The sequence below is a fragment of the Gymnodraco acuticeps genome, unplaced genomic scaffold (assembly GCF_902827175.1).
Source record: "Gymnodraco acuticeps unplaced genomic scaffold, fGymAcu1.1, whole genome shotgun sequence".
NCBI lineage: Eukaryota > Metazoa > Chordata > Actinopteri > Perciformes > Bathydraconidae > Gymnodraco > Gymnodraco acuticeps.
This window is the reverse complement of record NW_022990459.1, coordinates 2,609,697-2,629,476: the sequence shown is the minus strand read 5'-3', so window position 1 is coordinate 2,629,476 and position 19,780 is coordinate 2,609,697. Positions and strand designations below refer to the sequence as shown.

The 19,780-nt window shown below is 41.3% G+C and overlaps 1 protein-coding gene and 1 long non-coding RNA gene across 2 annotated transcripts in view; both read right to left on the bottom strand.

Annotated features, from left to right (window-relative positions):
- The window catches only part of rassf3 (Ras association domain family member 3), a 66,224-nt gene that overhangs the window by 36,341 nt on the left and 10,103 nt on the right, over nucleotides 1-19,780 (bottom strand). The gene's annotated exons all lie outside the window — the stretch shown is intronic.
- On the bottom strand, nucleotides 543-1,899 carry LOC117552429. The gene is made up of 3 exons (XR_004569967.1): nucleotides 1,889-1,899; nucleotides 1,171-1,249; nucleotides 543-785 (listed from the first exon to the last, which is right to left on the bottom strand). It is a non-coding gene; the product is annotated as an uncharacterized LOC117552429 (long non-coding RNA).

Here is a 19,780-nt window from a genome sequence, read left to right as displayed (position 1 = left end):
ATTAAATATACCATGCTGGAAGCTTACCAGGATTCCAGGTGACCAGCATACATTGTTTAAATACTGGTATGATTATTTAAACCAGAGAACATAAATATATTACAAAGATTCATTGTGTCATGTATTCTGGTATCTACCAAAATAAAGACATTGTACAGTGTTCATAACAGTATTTTAATAAATAGCAATAAATAGCTAGTTAATATAATAAAATACACAGTAACAATACAATAATCAATCAATGTTTATTTATATAGCCCAATATCACAAATGTTACATTTGTCTCAGTGGACTTCACAGTTTGTACAGAATATCAGTATGACAATACAACACCCTCTGTCCTTAGACCCTCACATCGTACAAGGGAAAACTTCCAAAGAAAAACCCCAGTTTAAAGGGGAACATGGGAGAAACCTCAGGGAGAGCAACAGAGGAGGGATCCCTCTCCCAGGACGGACAGACGTGCAATAGATGCCGTGTGTAAATCTAAGAGATAATACATTTTACAATAATATATACAATATACAATAATTATACAAATAACAACCAACCTGCAAATCAACCTATACATCAACAATAAATACAGTATCTAAAACAGGTGCATTTGATTTAAAATAAAAGTAATAAATAGAATTCAATATTTAAATGGTGACAAAAACAGTAACACTATGTACAATAAGAAAAAGGCAACAAAGAAAGTGTTTTTTTTCTTCCCGTTGTGTAGCGTCCTGCCTTTCCCAATCTGGCCTGCATTTCTGTCTGTTGAAGCCACTTCTTGAAGCAAACTGAAAAGAAATGTACAGATATAAGTACACTGTAAAAATAATTGGCTAGATTGGCTGGGCGAATTGCAAACCACGCCCCGTAAAACTCTGAAAAGTGTTTGCATTAGCATTAGCCCAGTGCACCAACGGAGAGAGACTAACTTATGGCAACACAAAAGAAAACATGGGAGCGGTGGAGATGAGGAGGTGTCGGCGCTTCAGGCGATTTACTCTGAAGGCTTCAGTAGAAGCTGCTGGGAGTCCCAGTACTTGGTGTGAAAGCGCCTTATTATGTCATGTACAACCATTGGTAGATGTTACACCTGAAAGAAAGTTAAGGAAATGAGACAACACAGGAGGACAAACAATAACTTGCTTTTGGCATTGAAATGGATTAGAATCTCACTGTTTTCCTGGATGTCAGGAAGGCCACAAAGTTGTTCCCTTCAAGTCCGCAACCAGTCATAGGAGTTCAAATGCAAAGCCTGAACGATGACAAGAGCGGGAGACTTACATTTTACAATTATATTTGTAATTAATACCAGAGCAGTGTGTACATAGGCCCTGTACGACATGCAAAGAACAGATCAAATCCCCTGACAGACTTTGGTGATGTCCTCATCTGATAATATTTTATTTTTTAGCAGCGAAGTAACATTAATCAAAGTATATGTCGGACCCAACTCATTTACAGTATGTTTTGCATCTCCTCAACAATGGTCTGTATCATTGAGTAGAAAAAAACTGTCCCTACAATTTCAGGTAGATTAACACACATTTGATAGAAAGGTATGTGAAGCACCCTCTTTGTATTAAGCGAGCTGCCACAGAAAGTACAGCTTAACATGCTAACTTTTGGTAGAGAGCTACAGTTAGCTAACTTCATGTTCAACACAAAACCTCTAACGTGCATTACATTGACGATTTTAAACAAAACTTAACTCTCTCAACTTGTAAGATAACGTTAAATTAACTTAACCTTAAATAACTACATCACGATTTTCAGGGGAACCACAAACTGCAGAAAACGTTAGCTGCTAACTGCTATCTCTTGTTACGGGAAGTAACAACAGCCTCCTAGCTAAGTTAACATTAACGTAACGTTGTAAGAAAGCAAAACAAACCTTCGAGAAAGCTTTTACTCTCAGACTGGGTGGAATTGTGTAGTGTTGCTTACCTCCAGAAGGACTTTTAGCGCGTTTCCAGACAGACCTGTCAGAGCGGTTCCTATCAGAAGAGCAGCCGCTGGGCGGAGTAAACGCTCAACTGATCTTCACTCCCCGACCGTTAGTGCCAGTCAAACCCATGTTTTATACCGCTTTGTTTCAACCACTGCCGTCTCGCCGTTCCCCCGTGTCCCGCCCTCTCTGTCTGTCTGTGTCTGTTTCAGTTTCGCCAGCAGGACTGCTGGTAGATCAGCATGCCATACATACCAGCTTCACCAGCATAGACCAGTTTAACTACCAGCTAGCTGGTTAAACTGGTCTATCACGCTGTTTTTCTCAGCAGGGACAATAGTAAAATATCTATCGGTATTTCTTATTTATTTCTTAACAGCAGAAAAAGACTCATAATGCCATATGAAAACAGACTAGAAAGAGCATGAATTTATATTCTTTAACTTGGAAATATGAGTTTGGCAAAACAATCCCAAACATGGATTTACCTGGCATGAAGAAACACAATAAAGACTGTATACTACTGAAAACTCCAAAGTCCAACCTTTACTTTTTATAACACAATACCAGATTTATTTCAGCATGTTTCCTTTAATGCTTAAACACAGAGAGCAGATTCAAGATTGCAGCCTCCCTGCACTTCCTGCTGACATTTGAAGCCCAGAGGCAAAATGAGAGGTTTCTTTCTCCTCACCCTCAAACCTCAGCAAACTGAAAACAAAGCCTGAAAAACACACCACTGACAAGAATAAAGTTACCCACAATCCTAAAAATAAAGGGTCAAAGATCAGTTACAGACCAACAGTTCAAACAGATGTGATCCTTCCTGCTATAATTAAAAACAAACATATATGTTCAGGGTGCAACAAATAAGTAAAATGCAGTGTCTTACCTCGATCAACAGGCAACAAGCTAGCGCTAACTTTCTAAGTTTTGTCCTCTTCCACATGCTTTTGCTACCCCTGCATGCAAGTAAACTCAAAATACAGACACCAAAGGCCTTTAATAGCTACAGCTGGACTGACGCATTTTGTGTGTTCGTTCTGTGGCCAACACACCCTTCTTATTGGGTGGAACAGGACTTTCTTTTTTCATTTTCCAGGAGGTTTATACACTGCTGGTGGGAGGTGATGTTCGATTGCATGCATATACCATTTCCACTGATGAATACATTGTGTTTTGTTTCATTTTTTAACAGCCTTTACCTTCAGGAATGTTTTAATGAGCACAGAGCTAAATTGCTCTCATCTAAAAAAAAAGAGGTTCATTATATTTTAGCTGAAGCCCTGAGGGTTTTCTTAATGTTCAGTTTGTGCTGTCTCTGCAAATGTCTGCTCTGCTCTTAATTCACTTAATGAACCTAAAAAAGTATTGAGATAGAAACCAAGAAATAATACACATGTTAAACAATATGTGGATAATATAATCTATGTCTATGCACATTTTCAAAACACTGTTTGTGTGGGGGTCATGCAACTGTTTTTTTATGAACAAAGGGATGAAATCATCCAAACCCAAATGAGAAGTCTCCATGAGGTGAGGTTTTACCATATGGCACGGTTTTGGTGCAGAGATTCACTTAACCTTTTACAGAAAGCAGGAGATACGTAGTAATATGGTATTTTCTTTATAAACTGTACCCTGTGTCCTTTTGTGTCCTTCTGTAGTCCATTTACTGTTGTTTGTCTTGTCTTACCCCAGCTGATATTACACTAAATCCACTGTTTTAATTGTTCCCTATATTGCCCCTATGCCCTGTAAGGTGTCCTTGGGTGCTATGAAAGGCGCCCCCCAAAAAAAATGTATTATTAATATGTCGATTTGAGTCCCTGATTTTTCATCGAATTCTTTAGGCACTTAGGTAAATGTATAAATACGTGTTTAAAAGAAAGAGAATCATGAGTCATAACACTTTTCCCTAAGTTAGAAAAAATACACGTGTATGTAAGCTAACACGCAACACTAAGATGGAAAAAAGTCAAATCCATATTCATAAAGCTGAATGTCTGTATTTACCTTATCTTTTAGGGTGTTTTCAACTGAAATCGAATGTTATTTTTATATGTCTGTAGTTAAATATATATTCTTTGCAACCCAAATTGCTGCTATTTTCTTTCTGTTTTTGTTATTATTTTATATAACCTATAATCTTTGCTTGAGCTTAGTTTCAGCTCTCTTTTTGGGGGTCCTTTAAGTTATGTTGGAACTTACATTTATATTAACAAAACCTGCTTATTGAGTTGTTTAATATTAGTGTTTCCATTTGTTCCCTAGTTTTCATGCACATACTGTATAGCGCCTATGCTGCCATTACACAGCATCATAAAACATCAAATAAAGAATACAAAACATAGTGAAACCCTATAATACATTACATTGTCAGCAGACCTGGGGCAGAATGCTGAGTTTATGAGTTTTTACTCTCAGTGTTTTCAGTGTGTTTTGTATCGAGCCAACAACTGCAAGCTATTACTGAGCACAGAGACAAATAAAAGTAAGTAGTGCACCTTCTGTTTTCAGAAACTAAAAGGAGCGTGTTTCCTAACATGCAGGGTAAAGATTTAAAAAATGTTATGTTCCTATGAAAGCCCACCCAGCTGCAAATGAGCTAAAAGCATCAGAAAAGCAGGTTCAGCTGCAGGGTGAAATGTACGGTACATCTGCACTAAATAAAGCCTAACCCACAAACACACACACACACATACACACACATTCAGTAGCAATGGGAACAACCAAGCTGCAAGATTAAGATAGACAGGCTCTAATTTAAAACCACCAAAAAAGAGAAAAGGGACCGAAAATAAATATGGCAGATCTGAGGCAGCCAAACCACCATCGTGCCCTTTCAATTCTGCAGAGATCCATTCAAAACACACAAAGTACACAGATAAGCAGCTGCCATATTGAGCCTGAAATCTCCAGTGTGAAACAGAATGAGAACAACGTTTTAGATTCAAATTGATGCTTTTTGACACTTCATTTTAACCATAATGTAAGAACGTAGTTGTGTTGCCTTATCTATTCCAAATATTGCATTCTTCTCCAACACAAATCATCATATTTTCATAAACCATGTAGTCTCATAACTGCACTGTCAATTTCATCCATTTGTTCATGGATTATATTTGCTTTTAAGTATCACAAATACATATCTGATCAGAATCTAGGATATCAGAATGCTGCAGCTCGTGTGAAACACAAAAAAATGGTGTTTGTTAACTGTGAATAATATAAGATTATGTTGCACGAGGCGTTTAATTTGTGACAAAATGTGACGAAGTAAAAAATAAATGAAAATGTATCCATAATGTTAGTTTCACGGGTTTCACGTGAGTACAGTAGACCGGTGTTAACTGTTGTACATTTACATGTGTCTTGTTATATTGGGTGTTATTTATTGTACCCCCGATAAGATATGTAGTATAGATCATATATGAATGTAAATATATGCAGACAGAGAGGTGGGAAATCAGGTTTCACTCTACAGTTCACATGCTCTGGCTGGTGTTAATGTGCCCTCCAGTCTCTCTGGCTGCAGACCCTCTGGTTAAACATTACTCACATTCCTGGGAGTCCCTCACTCACATGCACACAGTGTACTGTAACCAGGAGGATGTTAATATGAGGGCACAAAAGGAACAGCAGGGGAGATTAAAAGATTACAACGTTCCCATGGCACCAACATGCATGTGGTCAGTTCTTTAAGGCTAGATGTGAAAAATGACTTGTATGTCTTATTATTAATGTTGGAAAACTGAATCAGTGCATACAAACAAAATGTGATAAAAGTGAAAAAGAGGGACTTTTTAGAGACATTTAAGGATTACATTATTTTTTATTTTATTTTTCTTTCATATTTTCTTATGTATATGTGAATACAGCTGTAGGAAAGATGGAAAAAAATACTAGGCAAAATGTGTGAATGTGTTTGTATAAATTGTTGAAATTGATTTTAGCGCATATAGGTTTAAAATAATTATCATTGTATCTGTGCCATTACAAGATATAACGAAAGAAAAAAAGGGGGAAAAAAAAACGAGAAAACTTGTGTTCAACCCCTATTTTATTTGTTTGTGTTTAAATGTTATGTGCATGCCTTTTCTATTAGTGTTTTATTTGTTTGGTCTCTATCTTCACTTTAGCTGTAACAGTGTACATTTCCCCTCTGTGGGACGAATAAAGGTATTTTAATTCTGATTATGGTTCTGTCAATAAAAAAATGCCATTGACATTTCTGAGATACATTGAGCAGTAACTACAACAGTAAAGAATTTCAGGAAAGTAAAAAGAGTGAGGAGTCATACAGCAGGGATGAAATACTGTGAGTTACAGCTGAAGAAGAGAGCGATGGTGTGGTTCGGTGGTTTACTGATCTGCAGACTTAGTTATACATTACATGCATACCAAAGGAGGGGCAGGGCCGAAGGTTTCCTACATAAAACCTAGAGCACTGACTACTTAAGGTTCCTCTCAACCAAAGACAACCAAGGGGACTCTTTTTGGACCGCACAAGCTCCCAGCAAGCAAATTATTTAAGCTTTGTATTCAAATGGGGAGTTAACTTGGTTAAATGTTGGAAATAAAACAGGCCACTCACGCTCTTTAGTCTCCTGTGAAGTTTATTTTTACTCCCTGGTATCTGCAGCAGAAGGTCTGGTTAGACATTAATTCAGCTCTAACAAATGTGTCCTGGGAAATGAGATAGAGAGCAACATCAAATCAACAAGGTATAAAGGTGAATTAAAGCTTAATCTTACCATACAAATTATATTCACCAAGCCATGTTATTTTCTTATTTAGATGAAAGTTCAAATGTTTGAGTTAATAAGGATATTTTCTTTTCTTTTCACGTTTGATACCTTTAGTATATTTTGATGCCAATACTGAGGTAACATCAAAGTTAAATATCTGATTACTTCTGAGAGGTCACGCAATGTGAAAGGTTAGGTCGAGGGGAGGTGAGAGGTGAGCAAAGGTCAGAGGCCAAAGTTTGAAGAATGTGTCATTTTTAGAGAATCACCAACGACAGAACGGGCGTAAAAGATTCCCCCTCAGGCTGCCATGACCTCACTGAGCAAAGATGGTATTACCTTGTGCAGGTACCTGTGTGTGTGTGTGTGTGTGTGTGTGTGTGTGTGTGTGTGTGTGTGTGTGTGTGTGTGTGTGTGTGTGTGTGTGTGTGTGTGTGTGTGTGTGTTATTTTCTGCAGGTGGGTGTGTGTTTGTTGTCTAATTAAAGGCAGTAGGCGTATAGGTAGTGGTGGGTGTGTGTGTTTTAAAACTACTTTAAACGTGGGAACCGTGAGTGTTTCTTTTTGAAGAATGTGAGCTTCACAGCTGAACGATTAGCTTTGTTGGGAGGTGGTACTTTACCTAAATCGTAATTACGAACGTGCCACGAAAATACTTTAATAATTTAAAACAACACTTTAAAATGTGTAACCTTAAATAACAAAATGTGTTATTTATAAAGTCGATGAAGTAACAGTTTCAGTTGTGAAATGGCTGTTGATAAGGGCCACCAAAAGATTCAGAAAACTGATAAGAAACGCAGGTGAAGGTCTGCTCCAGATGCTAAATGAAGACCAAAAGGCTTTTTATTGCATCAAAGTCCTTTAAGGCACTGTTAGGAAGATTTATCAACTACCTGGGGGCACTAATAATGTACAGGAGAGAATAAAGCCAGAGTCTGAAGGTGTAAACATCACATGCGTGCTGTGAAATGCTAAGCAGAAGCTAATGGAGGAGACAGGAAACCGCAGGAGAAGATGGTCATGCAGGTAGTCTTCTAACACTGTGTGTGTGTGTGTGTGTGTGTGTGTGTGTGTGTGTGTGTGTGTGTGTGTGTGTGTGTGTGTGTGTGTGTGTGTGTGTGTGTGTGTGTGTGTGTGTGTGTCCGTCCTTTGTTTTGGTGTTACAGGTGTTAAATATCCAACCTGAGCTATACGTTGCCTTAGGGTCTGTGAATCTATCTCCATGTTGCATGAAAGCACCTTTGAGATATTAGCATGCAGGTATTTTTGCAGTATATTTGGGGATTTCAACATTATTTAGTGAGTTTGTCTGTGTCCCAGCGTCCTGTGTTCTCCCTACGGGACGCAGTATTTCATCCTGACAGACAAAACACAGAGTGTCTGGTGATCAAAGAGCAGAGGAATCCTGTTTGAGGATCACACGCAGCCTCGGTGTATCCCATAATCACAGACAGACAGCGAGAGCACGGGGCAGCCCCGGGCTTACACTGCAGCTGGGGAGCAGCATTACACGCCTATTGATGGTTAATGAGGGGGGAGAGGAGAAGAGCTATAAAGAGCTGGAGTAGTGGATGAAGTACTCAGATCTTTAACTTAAGTCAAAACAGTAATACTACATTGTAAAAAATACCCTGTTATAAGCAGTCCTGCATTCAAAATCTTACTGATGTTAAAGTACAAAAGTACTGGCATCAAATAATACTTTATGCCATATCTTTATGTCACATTAGTATCTTGCGAACTCCAAATCCAGGAAAAAACAACACTTATGTCACATTACAAAATGACAATATCTGAGGATGATAACTAGACTCATATCACAATATCAATACATTGCCCTAAGACAATCAATACATGGGTTTGCATTCCTGCAGGGAGGCTAATGTAGTATTCCTATTTAAGATACTTTATTTAATAGGCTATACCAGGCTATAAATAGGGCCAGTGAAAAAGAAACATTGGTGTCATCTACAATCTGTATGACTGTGTTGATACCCCCCACTGTGAGAAGCTGGATAAGACATCCAATAAAAAGATCGAGTGTGTGCTCGGATCAAGACCCTGCATGCACATTTCATTCTGCAGGAAAGTGTAGAAAGAATGGATGTAACAAAAAAATTCAAGGCCCCCAGATGACAAAAGCAAAACAGGGGGATGTCACAAGTTAAATTAACCTCAGTAGACACATCGTACAGTATATCCTGCTCAAAATGACATTACAGCAACAATGTTCACACTGATGGGAGTGTAATGAGCACGGGGTCACTGGGAGGAAGTTGCCCTTTCAAAGAAAATTCTTTTTTTCGCTGAATGCTGAATTAAAAGACTCAAAGTGTAACAGGATAAGGGGAAGCAGCTGGCCTCGACTCACAGTGGAGGAGAACAATAACAGAACTGGGACACACACACATACAGTTTAATTCAATTCAAAGAGATTTATTGGCGCGATAGGATTTTCTTTCCCCGCAAACAAAACCCCCCTCCCTCCCTTTCGACGTCTCTCCTCCCCAAACAGACCTGTAGCATAGATTAAAACTAGAAATAGATAAATATGAAATCATAGTGAGCTTTTGGAATTTCACGAGTTTTGTTATCACAATACACTAATGCTTCTGCTTTCTTTGTGGTTCGTTTTTGTATTCTCTGCCTGTTTGTTTAATGTGAGGCCTGTCAGCATGCATTTAGCTGGCGGCGTATGTGTGTGTTTTATTTTATTATGCTGACAATAAGGTCAGTGTGTCTGTTTCAGCTGCATGAATGGTGAATGTGTGTCATTTACAGTGAGCTTTCAGCGCGAAAGGTCGGTATCTGAGGCCGAGATTGTCCGCCTGGATTAAAGGACAGGAACCAAGATAAGAGCAAACAAACATTCAATGTACACACACACATAGACACACACGGTCTGCTGTGGAGTCCCACCCTGATACAGATCAGTTTCCCTTTGAACTTCCCACAATCTCCGCAGAAAGATTACTTAGAATGACTTTGGATTTTAGGTTTCATTTACCTCCAGAGACCCTCCTGCACACGTACGCTGAATTCAACTGGGAGTTATTTTATGATGAGTTGTCATAAATGTGGCCACAGACTTGCAGACATGTACTGTATAGAAAAACACTGTTTCCTGTGTTGTGCCTCAATACATACTGAGCTGACATTTTCCACCACAGAATATATCTCCAGTGGGTAAATGTGAAGATTCCTGTTGTAAAGTGGATGAAGAAATCTGTGCTTTAAAACATAGACTGACCAATAGACTGATGTTAGAAGCCTAGTCTGGCTTTTTACCAAGTGTGACCCCACTCACATGTTGCCAACAACACCAATGGTTCCTTTGGTACAGCTCTTGCTGTTGGTCCCTTCTTTTTTGTGGCCATTTTTTAACGCAAAAAGGTCAAATATACTAAACTTTATAGAGAGGCAAAATGTGACAAGAATGAACCTTTCCGTTCAACATGGCTTGGCTCACACTTTTTCAGCCATCTGGTTGAAATGTTAGCCAATAGGCCATGGTCTATAAAACGAGTCGCAGGGCCACTGGGGGGGTTTATGCTGCTGGACATCCATTTGTCTTTGTTTACATTTATTTGGTTTAGCCAGTGAGGCTTACTGAAAAATAACAGAAACTTCATCCATATCGTCATCGAACGTGCCGGTTTTGATGGTGTGAATAAAAGGATTAAAGCATCTTAGTTGGCGTTTACCACGTGTTGACTGACCCGTGGAGCTGCATCTTTAAACTAGCACCTGTGGTTATTATTCAGCTGTATGTGTCTGTATTGTTGTTATTATGTCAACATAATTTGAACCTGCCAAACGCACACCAAACCACAACACAGAGTCTTCAGAGGAGAGCTGGGGCTCAGCTGGCCGCAGCTATAAGTCACATTGGCTGCCCTGTCGGCCATGTTGGGACATGTTAGCAGCCAAACTGAAAGAGATCTGTGGGGCTCGTCTGTCTCTAAGCCGGCGGCTGGTGTCCTGTTTCCACAGCTGATGGTGGGGGAGCTTTTGTCTGTCAGACCTGCATCTGACCGGGAGTTAATCCTTCACAATCCACGAAGATTACAGTGTTATTCTGCCAGATATAATTCATCTCTGCTACTGTCCATCAGTCTCCTTTTGCCTCAGATTCTTTAACAATGCAGGGTTTGTGTGAAATAATAAAAACCTCTATAAATGTGTCTGTACAAGTTGTGTGTCACCAATAGTGTTGGCTTTGGAAAGAAGCTGTAAATGCAAGTTTTTCTTAGCTCAGACTTTCATGTTTCACATGTTTGTGGTTTCAAATGCAATAAATCTGTGGTTTTCTTTTGTTCTTGTTGTTGAGGCAAACTTATAAACTCCTCTTTGCAGTCTCTAATTCTGACATCTCATTGTCAATTTCAATACTGTTTCTGTTAGATTAACTCTTGCGGTTTGTCTGAAGTTTAAAGAAGCATTTATACATTGTTGCACATCCAGCAGATGTTGTTCATTCGTTCAGTCGTTTTGTTTGTGGCCATCTGACAACTGACTGAAGTCTAATACCCGCTCTCGTTTAGCTCATATTGGTTCCCACCAACACCTGAGTAATATATCTGGCTCTTTAACCGCTTGATGTAGAAAACATTTTTGTTCTGAGGGAAAGTGAAACAAAACATTACCATTTGGTCCATTATTAAAATAGAAAAAATCGACCTAAAAATGCGTCCAGACTTGTAATTTAACATCACAGCAAAGGGTTATGTTTATTTAAACTAAAACAGATAAAATATGTTTAGGAAAGGCAGTAATATTACATACAAACAAAGTGTGAGGTATGTTGAGTGCATAGTTTTATGTATATTTCCATGAATGCTCTCACTGAAGAAAAAAGCTTCTTAAAGTACTGAAAACATGTAAATAAAACTTGGGATTTTGACTGATTTAGTGACATTGAGCGAGTATCTCCATGTGTTCTCTTTCTTTTCGCAAACCTGACGTTTTTCAAGTTGAGATAAAACAGATGTTTCTCCCCGCAGTTTGTTTCTGCAGGTAAGCCTCCATGTTGCTTGTGTTAAATAGGAGACTGATTAGAGGACTGGAGGAAGAGGAAGATTCAGAGAGATACACGAAGAGGAAGAGAGGCATGATAAGCACATGGTGGTGATGTTTGTGTACAGGAAGAACAGGAAAAAGAGATGTTCGATAGTGAGGAGATGGGGCAGGGGTTAGTCAGATGCAGGGTCATTTAAAAAGGAGCTACACTGTCTTAAAATCACTTTTATCAAACCTTAAATTATTATTTGTAGAGATTCTGAGAGATAAAGGACACCTGCATTTTCCAAAGGGGATGAATATGTAGTTTATTCTACACAACATCAGAATCTGATTTTAAAAGCTTTACACATCTTTTAAACACCCCTCAGTCTAACCTTAAGAGTCTCATTTCTTAAAGACAGACATGACACAAACGAGAGAAAGAAAGAAAATCAGAGGGAAGGAGAGTTTGGAAATGAAACATTGGACAAAGAGGAAGGAAAAGTTCTCACACTGGAATATGTATTCTAAAGTTTTACAACTTTGTTCCTTCCTGCTGGTTTTTCTTGTGAGTATTTAATTGTTGTTTCAGCCCACCCTGGACCAATAGCTGTTAATGAGTAACCATAAAACCTCAGAGGGTGAACACATTAACATTCCTCCTTTATTCACCTTTCTAACTATTACAACGTTTCACTCTTTGCTCTCCTTCTGCTGAGTTTCAGGCTTGTTTCAAAATGATGTATTTTTCTTGAAATACAAAATACCTTTAAACGCTACATCAGCGTATCATCTAATCCTATTAAACATGTGTGTGACATTGTCATAATAGGCATATCAATGATTTATTTATGGCCAAAGGTTTTTCAATGTATTTTTGACCCTCTAAATCGTGGTGGCTCTTCAACTTTTAATCATTTCTTTATTTTTCTGATTTAATATTTGCTCTAATTGTTCCATCTTAATTTCTCTTACCGTGTTTATGTATGCAAACATCCCCAAATAAACTCCTTATGATTTAATAAATGTGAGTTGTACACTAACTCTAGCAGTTGTTTTCCTGCTATCCCACAAGGTCTTTATTCTGACATCAGGTTCTGACACACTGGCATTAATGAGTCCATCTTTCTACCGGACTCCATATTTACTTTCCTCCCTCCTCTCTCCTCCCTCCTCTCTCCTCCCTCCTCTCTCCTCTTTGTTTCCTCTCCCCCTCGCTCCTCCTGTGTTTGTGTTTCCCAGCAGACAGGAAGTCGACCCCATCACGGTTTATTCGCCGTCAATCAATCACTGCCTCTCCCTCTAGCTCAGCCAATCACATGAACTCCTAATGCCTTTAAGGTTTTCATTAAGCTGGACGGAAAATACCACACAGACTTAAGTAGTCATGGAAATACTTTTTTGTATAGAACAAAAGTAAAAGCATGATGTGTTTGAGTTTCCCAAAAAAAAGCAACTTCATTCATTTACAAATCTTTAATAATTGAATATCCCAATGTTGAAGCACGATGTTTTTGAGATTATTCTCGATGTCTGGATACTGAAAATAATATATATCTTGCAGTCCTACTTTACTATACAGTTATTGAATGTACCGTTCAGTAATTGTCCTGACATTAGCAGAGTTCAGGAGATCTTGTGTTTCAGGCTGATTGAATTGACTGCTGATCACATTAGTCAGTGTAGTTTGTCTCTCTACTGACACTGACAAGATTTCACATCACACACTGACGTCAAACTTTAATGGATGGTGAGAAGTGTTTTCGTTTTTTGGTGCCAACTAACCTATATCTGCTGGTCACCAACACACACACACACACACACACACACACACACACACACACACACACACACACACACACACACACACACACACACACACACACACACACACACACACACACACACACACACACACACACAAGCCATGTAACTTTTGCTACAGTTTGTGCAGTAAGTACAGACTTTTGTTAATATCATTATTATTACATCTGTTTTTTATTATTATTTTATCTTGTTATATTCCATTTTATTTTCCTAGTAGAGGTATCTTTTTGATTTGGCTCTTTAAAACTGTATTTATATTATACTTATATGTAATTGCCTATTTTCCCACACAGGAGCAGTTCCCTGCACTGGTATTACAAACTAAGAGAGAAAATGCTTTGGCAGGCTGCCCTGTCACTATGATAACTGACACAGCAGGTGTGCGTGAGTGTGTGTGTGTGTGTGTGTGTGTGTGTGTGTGTGTGTGTGTGTGTGTGTGTGTGTGTGTGTGTGTGTGTGTGTGTGTGTGTGTGAGCACCTCTACCCTACATGTATCTATATATAATAAAACTAACAACTGAGGGAAACACAGAGTCAGATTCTACCACCTATAGGAAGTACAGTTCAATACAGATCTGAGACCACACACACTCTAAACCACTGCACACACACCAACAAATGGCTTTTTATGAATTGACTGACGCCACGAAAACCCACAGCACTGTACTCAGCACTATCTGTGTGTGTGCGTGTGTGAGTGCGTATGTGTGGGTGTGGTGTGTGCGTGTTTGTGTGTGTGTGTGTGTGTGTGTGTGTGTGTGTGTGTGTGTGTGTGTGTGTGTGTGTGTGTGTGTGTGTGTGGGATCAGCACTGGTATGAAATGTGCTGAGCTAATGCTCCTCATGCCAAGAGAAAACACCCACGGACATACAGCACATGAAACCTGAGCGTGCATACACACACACACACACACACACACACACACACACACACACACACACACACACACACACACACACACACACACACACACACACACACACACACACACACACACACACAGTTGTATCATATCATACTACTGCCTTACATGAACCAGATGCACACCTAACTGTCTTCTCGTAATCAGTTCTCACACACACACACACACATGCCATTCTTGATGAGTGATGCATTGTGGGTGTGTGTCCCCACTTGGTGTCCAAAGTATCAGCAAAGAACAATGGAATTTGAAAACATGTTAACTCGAAAAAACTTTTTTAAACAATTTTTTCTTTAAAATTATTATTTACTCTTATTATTTTAACTTATTTATTCAATTTTAATACTGTATAGATATATATATTTTGTTATGTTGATCTTTTAATCTATATTATTTATATGATACATAAATGCCCACACATTGTTGACTATTTAAAATATTGTTTTGAGCATTTCTCTTCTTGACAATATTCATTAAGATGATACTGAACATACTTCAAAGTTATTATAATATGTTTGGCTGGATGAGCAATGCCTGTATTATGGTAGAACCATTTTAGAACCAATGATTCACCAGCAGGCAAAATGTTTGACTACAGCTTCCTCTTGTGGCGGTGCAATACATTACAATATTGCACTCTTGAGTTTTAAACTATTAATGTGTTGAGAATTACATTTTAACCAAGTTTAACCAGATAGCAAAGTTATATCTCTCTCTCTCTCTCTCTTTTCAAACCATTGTTAACAATTCATTTTTCTCTGGGTGATAGTTTATGTCTTTGTGCATCACTTCACCGACTTTGGTGTTTTTTGGTGGTGTTGTTTGGTTGCACTGGTGAATTGTTTATCTAATTGTTTGTCTAGCGGCTGCAGCTGCAGTCACGCCGCCCGGCATGGCGTTCCGTGGCAGCTGCGCTGTGTTAGAGAAGCTGACTCGCCAACCCAGTCTCACAAAAAAACGTGTAATAACTACGTTGGTCCACAACGTAGGACGTAGCCTAGTATTTCTACAAAAACGCCTCTGAAATTGTAAGACCCCTACGTTTTTTTTCACCATTCATTCCAATGGCTGGCGTCTACAGTATGTCACGTGATCTTCAAATTTCTCCCTGCAGAAAAAAGAAACATGGCCGAACTTCGTTTTATTCTCGGTGTAAAATGCCTATTTTAAAGTTAGTTTGGCCATTAAAATGCGTTTTGATGTCATTTGATGCGAGAAATATGAGTTTTTATTTCAGATTATGTGTGCAGTTGTTGGAGAGAGAGCTGGCTCGATACGGCCAGCTTGCGTCTCCCATTAAATTGATCCCCCTGGGCTGCAAATCCCCGCACCTCAAGCGTTGTGTCTTTTAGGAGACAGGTGCTTATGGTCCTGAAAAAGGATGAAGGGGAACTTAATCTGGCTCTCAAGTTTACAATTGATGATTTTGTGTATACTGTCCATGTTACGTCTGACATTTTGAAATGTTATGGTTGTGGAGTGGCAGGACACCTGATCCGCGCGTGCCCGGAGAGGGCGGGTGACGCGCCCGTGGTGTCCTCGCTCGCAGCCGGCCCGACGGTGCACGCGGCGGAGCCGCTACCGGTTGCCTTGTCCACTGCCGGGCCGCCGGTGCAGGGGTCCGCGCCCGCGGCGGAGCCGCTGCAGGTCCCTTTGTCCACGGCCGGGCCGCCGGTGCTGGGGTCCGCGCCAGCTGCGGAGCCGCTGCCGGTTGCTTTGTCCACGGCCAGGCCGCCGGTGCAGGGGTCCGCGCCCGCGGCGGAGCCGCTGCAGGTCCCTTTGTCCACGGCCGGGCCGCCGGTGCTGGGGTCCGCGCCAGCTGCGGAGCCGCTGCCGGTTGTTTTGTCCACGGCCGGGCCTGCGCCCGCGGCGGAAACGCCGGTGGTGGAACCGCAGGTCAGTCGGTCCGTGGCAGAGCCAACGGTTTCACGCGTAGAAATCACACAGGCAGCCGGTACACAGTATCACACACACAGACACTCAGGTCACACAGAAAGCAGATAGTGAGCACACTGCAGCCAGAGTGGCTGAGTCTGTTCTGGAGGATGTGGTAATGGATGAGGATTTGTTAAGGTTACCTGTTAAAAGGAAAAACGAACAAGTGAGCAAAGGAAGTGTGGCTCAGAAAGGGAAGGTGTCAAAGAAGGAGTCGCTGTGTTCCTCCTCTCAGCCAGAGGGAGTCTCAGAGGACTCAGAGGACAGTGACAGCGAGTCATTCTTTGACATCGTTAAGGTAGCAAAGGGAGAGGAGTACACTTTCCAGAGGATCAGATCCTTTCTGGCGGAAACTAAGGGGTGGAGGGGGGTGAAATTAGATGACTTTTTTGCAGATTTGCAGATCTTTCACAATACTGCCAGGGTTCTTCAGCGGCCCAGAGAAGGCTCGGTTAAAGAAGATACTTCAGAGGATTAGAGGGGAAACTGCAAAGAATGATGAATAAGTATACATCTTGTTTTGTTTTTTTTCTTCAGCCAGGTTTTTGATTTTGTTAGGATGCAACTATAATTTAATTATGAGTGACATAAAGCTGGGCTCTTTAAACATTAACGGTGCTCGAGGGGATGATAAGAGAGCATATTTATTTACTTTATTAGGAAACAAGAGTTTAAATGTGACGTTTCTCCAGGAAACTCACAGCACTGCTGAGAACGAGAGTGACTGGAGGAGGGAATGGGGGGGTGAGGGCTTCAGCCATAAGCGCAGCAATAGTGGAGGGGTTGCCATTCTCTTTGCGAGGGGCTTTACACCCTTCTCCTGTACGGTCGATGAGGTCATCCCAGGACACTTGCTCAAAATAAATGCTGAATTTGAAAAAGTTAAAATATGTTTTATAAATATTTATGCTCCCAGTGTGGGCGCAGAGAGGCTTTTGTTTTTTGAGAAACTGAAACACACTCTTAGCACCTGTGATAGTGGGGAGTATCTGTTCCTGGGGGGTGACTTCAACTGCACAGAGAACCCTGTGCTGGATAGGAACCAACAGGAACCGCATGCTGCCTCGAAGAGTGCCTTAATAAGACTAACAGAAAGTTTTGAGCTGTGTGATGTTTGGAGGCACTTCCACCCGGGCCAGCGGCAGTACACGTGGGTGCACTCTAGGGATAACCTGTTGTCTCTGGCTAGGCTGGATCGTGTCTATGTTTTTAACCATCACATTAATGTAAGCAGAAGCTGCTCCATCAGTCCAGTGGGAATCTCTGACCATTCCCTCGTACAAGTCTCAGTTTTTATTAATCATGTTAAGTGTAATAGTGCGTATTGGCACTTTAATGCTTCTCTGTTGGCCGACAACCATTTTAAAAATGTTTTTTAATTATTTTTGGGAAAACTACCGTTTATCTAAGAGTGAGTACAATTCTCTTCAGCAGTGGTGGGATGTAGGTAAAGGGAAGATCAAGCAGCTTTGCCTGCAGTACACTTTCAATGTCACAAAGGACATGGCTAGATCTCTGAGAGCTCTGGAGAGAGAAGTGGTGGAGCTGCAGGGATTGGCAGACTCCACAGGAGAGCGAGAACATGTTGAAGTTTTCAAAAGTAAAAACTCAGCTCTGTCTGACCTGCTGGGGTTTTCTGCTCAGGGTGCTCTGGTCAGATCCCGGTTTCAGAACATCGTGAAAATGGATGCTCCCTCTCACTTGTTCTTTGGTCTCGAGCGTAAGAATGGTCAGAGGAGGCTGATGCACTCCCTGCGATCCAATGCTGGGCAGCTGCTTCAGGAGTCCGCCGACATTTGTCAGTGTGCTGTGGAGTTCTACAAAGAGCTCTACAGAACAGAGTTCCAGGCCGAGCCAGAGGTGGTGCAGTCGTTCTATGAGGGCCTTCCTAACGTCCCTGAGGAGGACCATGCTGAGCTGGAGGCGGAGCTCTCTGCCCAGGAGCTGCAGGAGGCCCTGCAGAGCATGCAGAGTGGGAAGGCTCCTGGCATAGACGGCCTGCCTGCAGACTTCTATAAGGCTCTCTGGCCAGTTATAGGTGACGACCTGCTGAGTGTGCTCAGAGACAGTCTAAGTAACGGGAGGTTGCCTCTGAGTTGCAGGAGAGCTGTGCTCACTCTCCTCCCTAAGAAAGGAGACCTGCAGGAGATTAAGAACTGGCGTCCTGTGTCTCTACTCTGTACCGACTACAAGCTGCTTTCCAAAGTGTTAGCGACGAGGCTGAGAAAAGTGATGGAGCATGTCATTCACGTAGACCAGACATACTGTGTACCCAGCAGGTTGATAACTGACAACGTGACTCTAATTCGAGATGTTTTGGACCTCTCCGGTTCATTGGGCTGTGAGCTTGGTCTGATTTCTCTAGACCAAGAAAAGGCTTTTGACCGAGTTGAACACCAGTACTTGTGGCAGACGCTGGAAGCTTTTGGGTTCAGCTCTGGTCTCATAGCCAAGATCCAGGTCTTGTACAGGGACATTGAGAGTGTACTGAAGATAAACGGTAGTTTGTGTGCTCCTTTTGAAGCTCAGAGAGGAGTCCGACAGGGCTGCTCTACTCCCTGGCCATAGAGCCCTTTTTACACCGGTTAAGGTCAAAGTTACAGGGTTTTTCTTTTCCTGGCTGTAGGGATGTTTTTAAATTGTCTGCGTATGCGGATGACATAATGGTCTTTGTTAAAAAACAAGATGACATCAATGTTTTAACTGAAACTGTGAGCAATTTTTGCAAAATCTCATCTGCTCGAGTCAACTGGGGGAAAAGTGAGGCCTTAGCAGTAGGAGAGGGCAGTATTGACAGCTTGTTGTTACCTGGGGGCCTTGGTTGGAAAAGGGCAGGGTTAAAGTACCTGGGTATTTATCTTGGTGATGACACATTTTGTTTGAAAAAACTGGGACGGGCTTATAGAGAAAGTGGAAGGCCGGTTAAAGAAGTGGAAGTGGATCCTTCCCAAACTTTCTTTTAAAAGGAGAATCCTTATTTTAAACAACCTTGTTTCCTCCATGCTGGCTCACCGGCTGGCGTGCACCGACCCACCCGTAAACCTGCTGTCCAGGGTGCAGGCTCTCATGGTGGACTTCTTCTGGGACCGCATGCACTGGGTCCCTCAGAGCGTCCTGTTCCTGCCAAAGGAGGAGGGGGGACATGGCCTGGTTCACCTGGCAAGCAGAGGGGCGGCCTTCAGGCTCCGGTTCGTCCAGAGGTTCCTGACTGGACCTGCTGACCTGGTCTGGAGACCCGTAGCTCGGGCCTTATTGGAGCGCTGTGGTGGGCTGGGTCTGGCTGAGTCGCTGTTCCTAATGGACCTGAAAGGATTACGCCTGAACAATCTCTCGGGTTTCTATGGAGGTCTCTTCAAGGTGTGGGGACTACTAAAAAAAGAGAGACCAGAGTGCTGTGGCT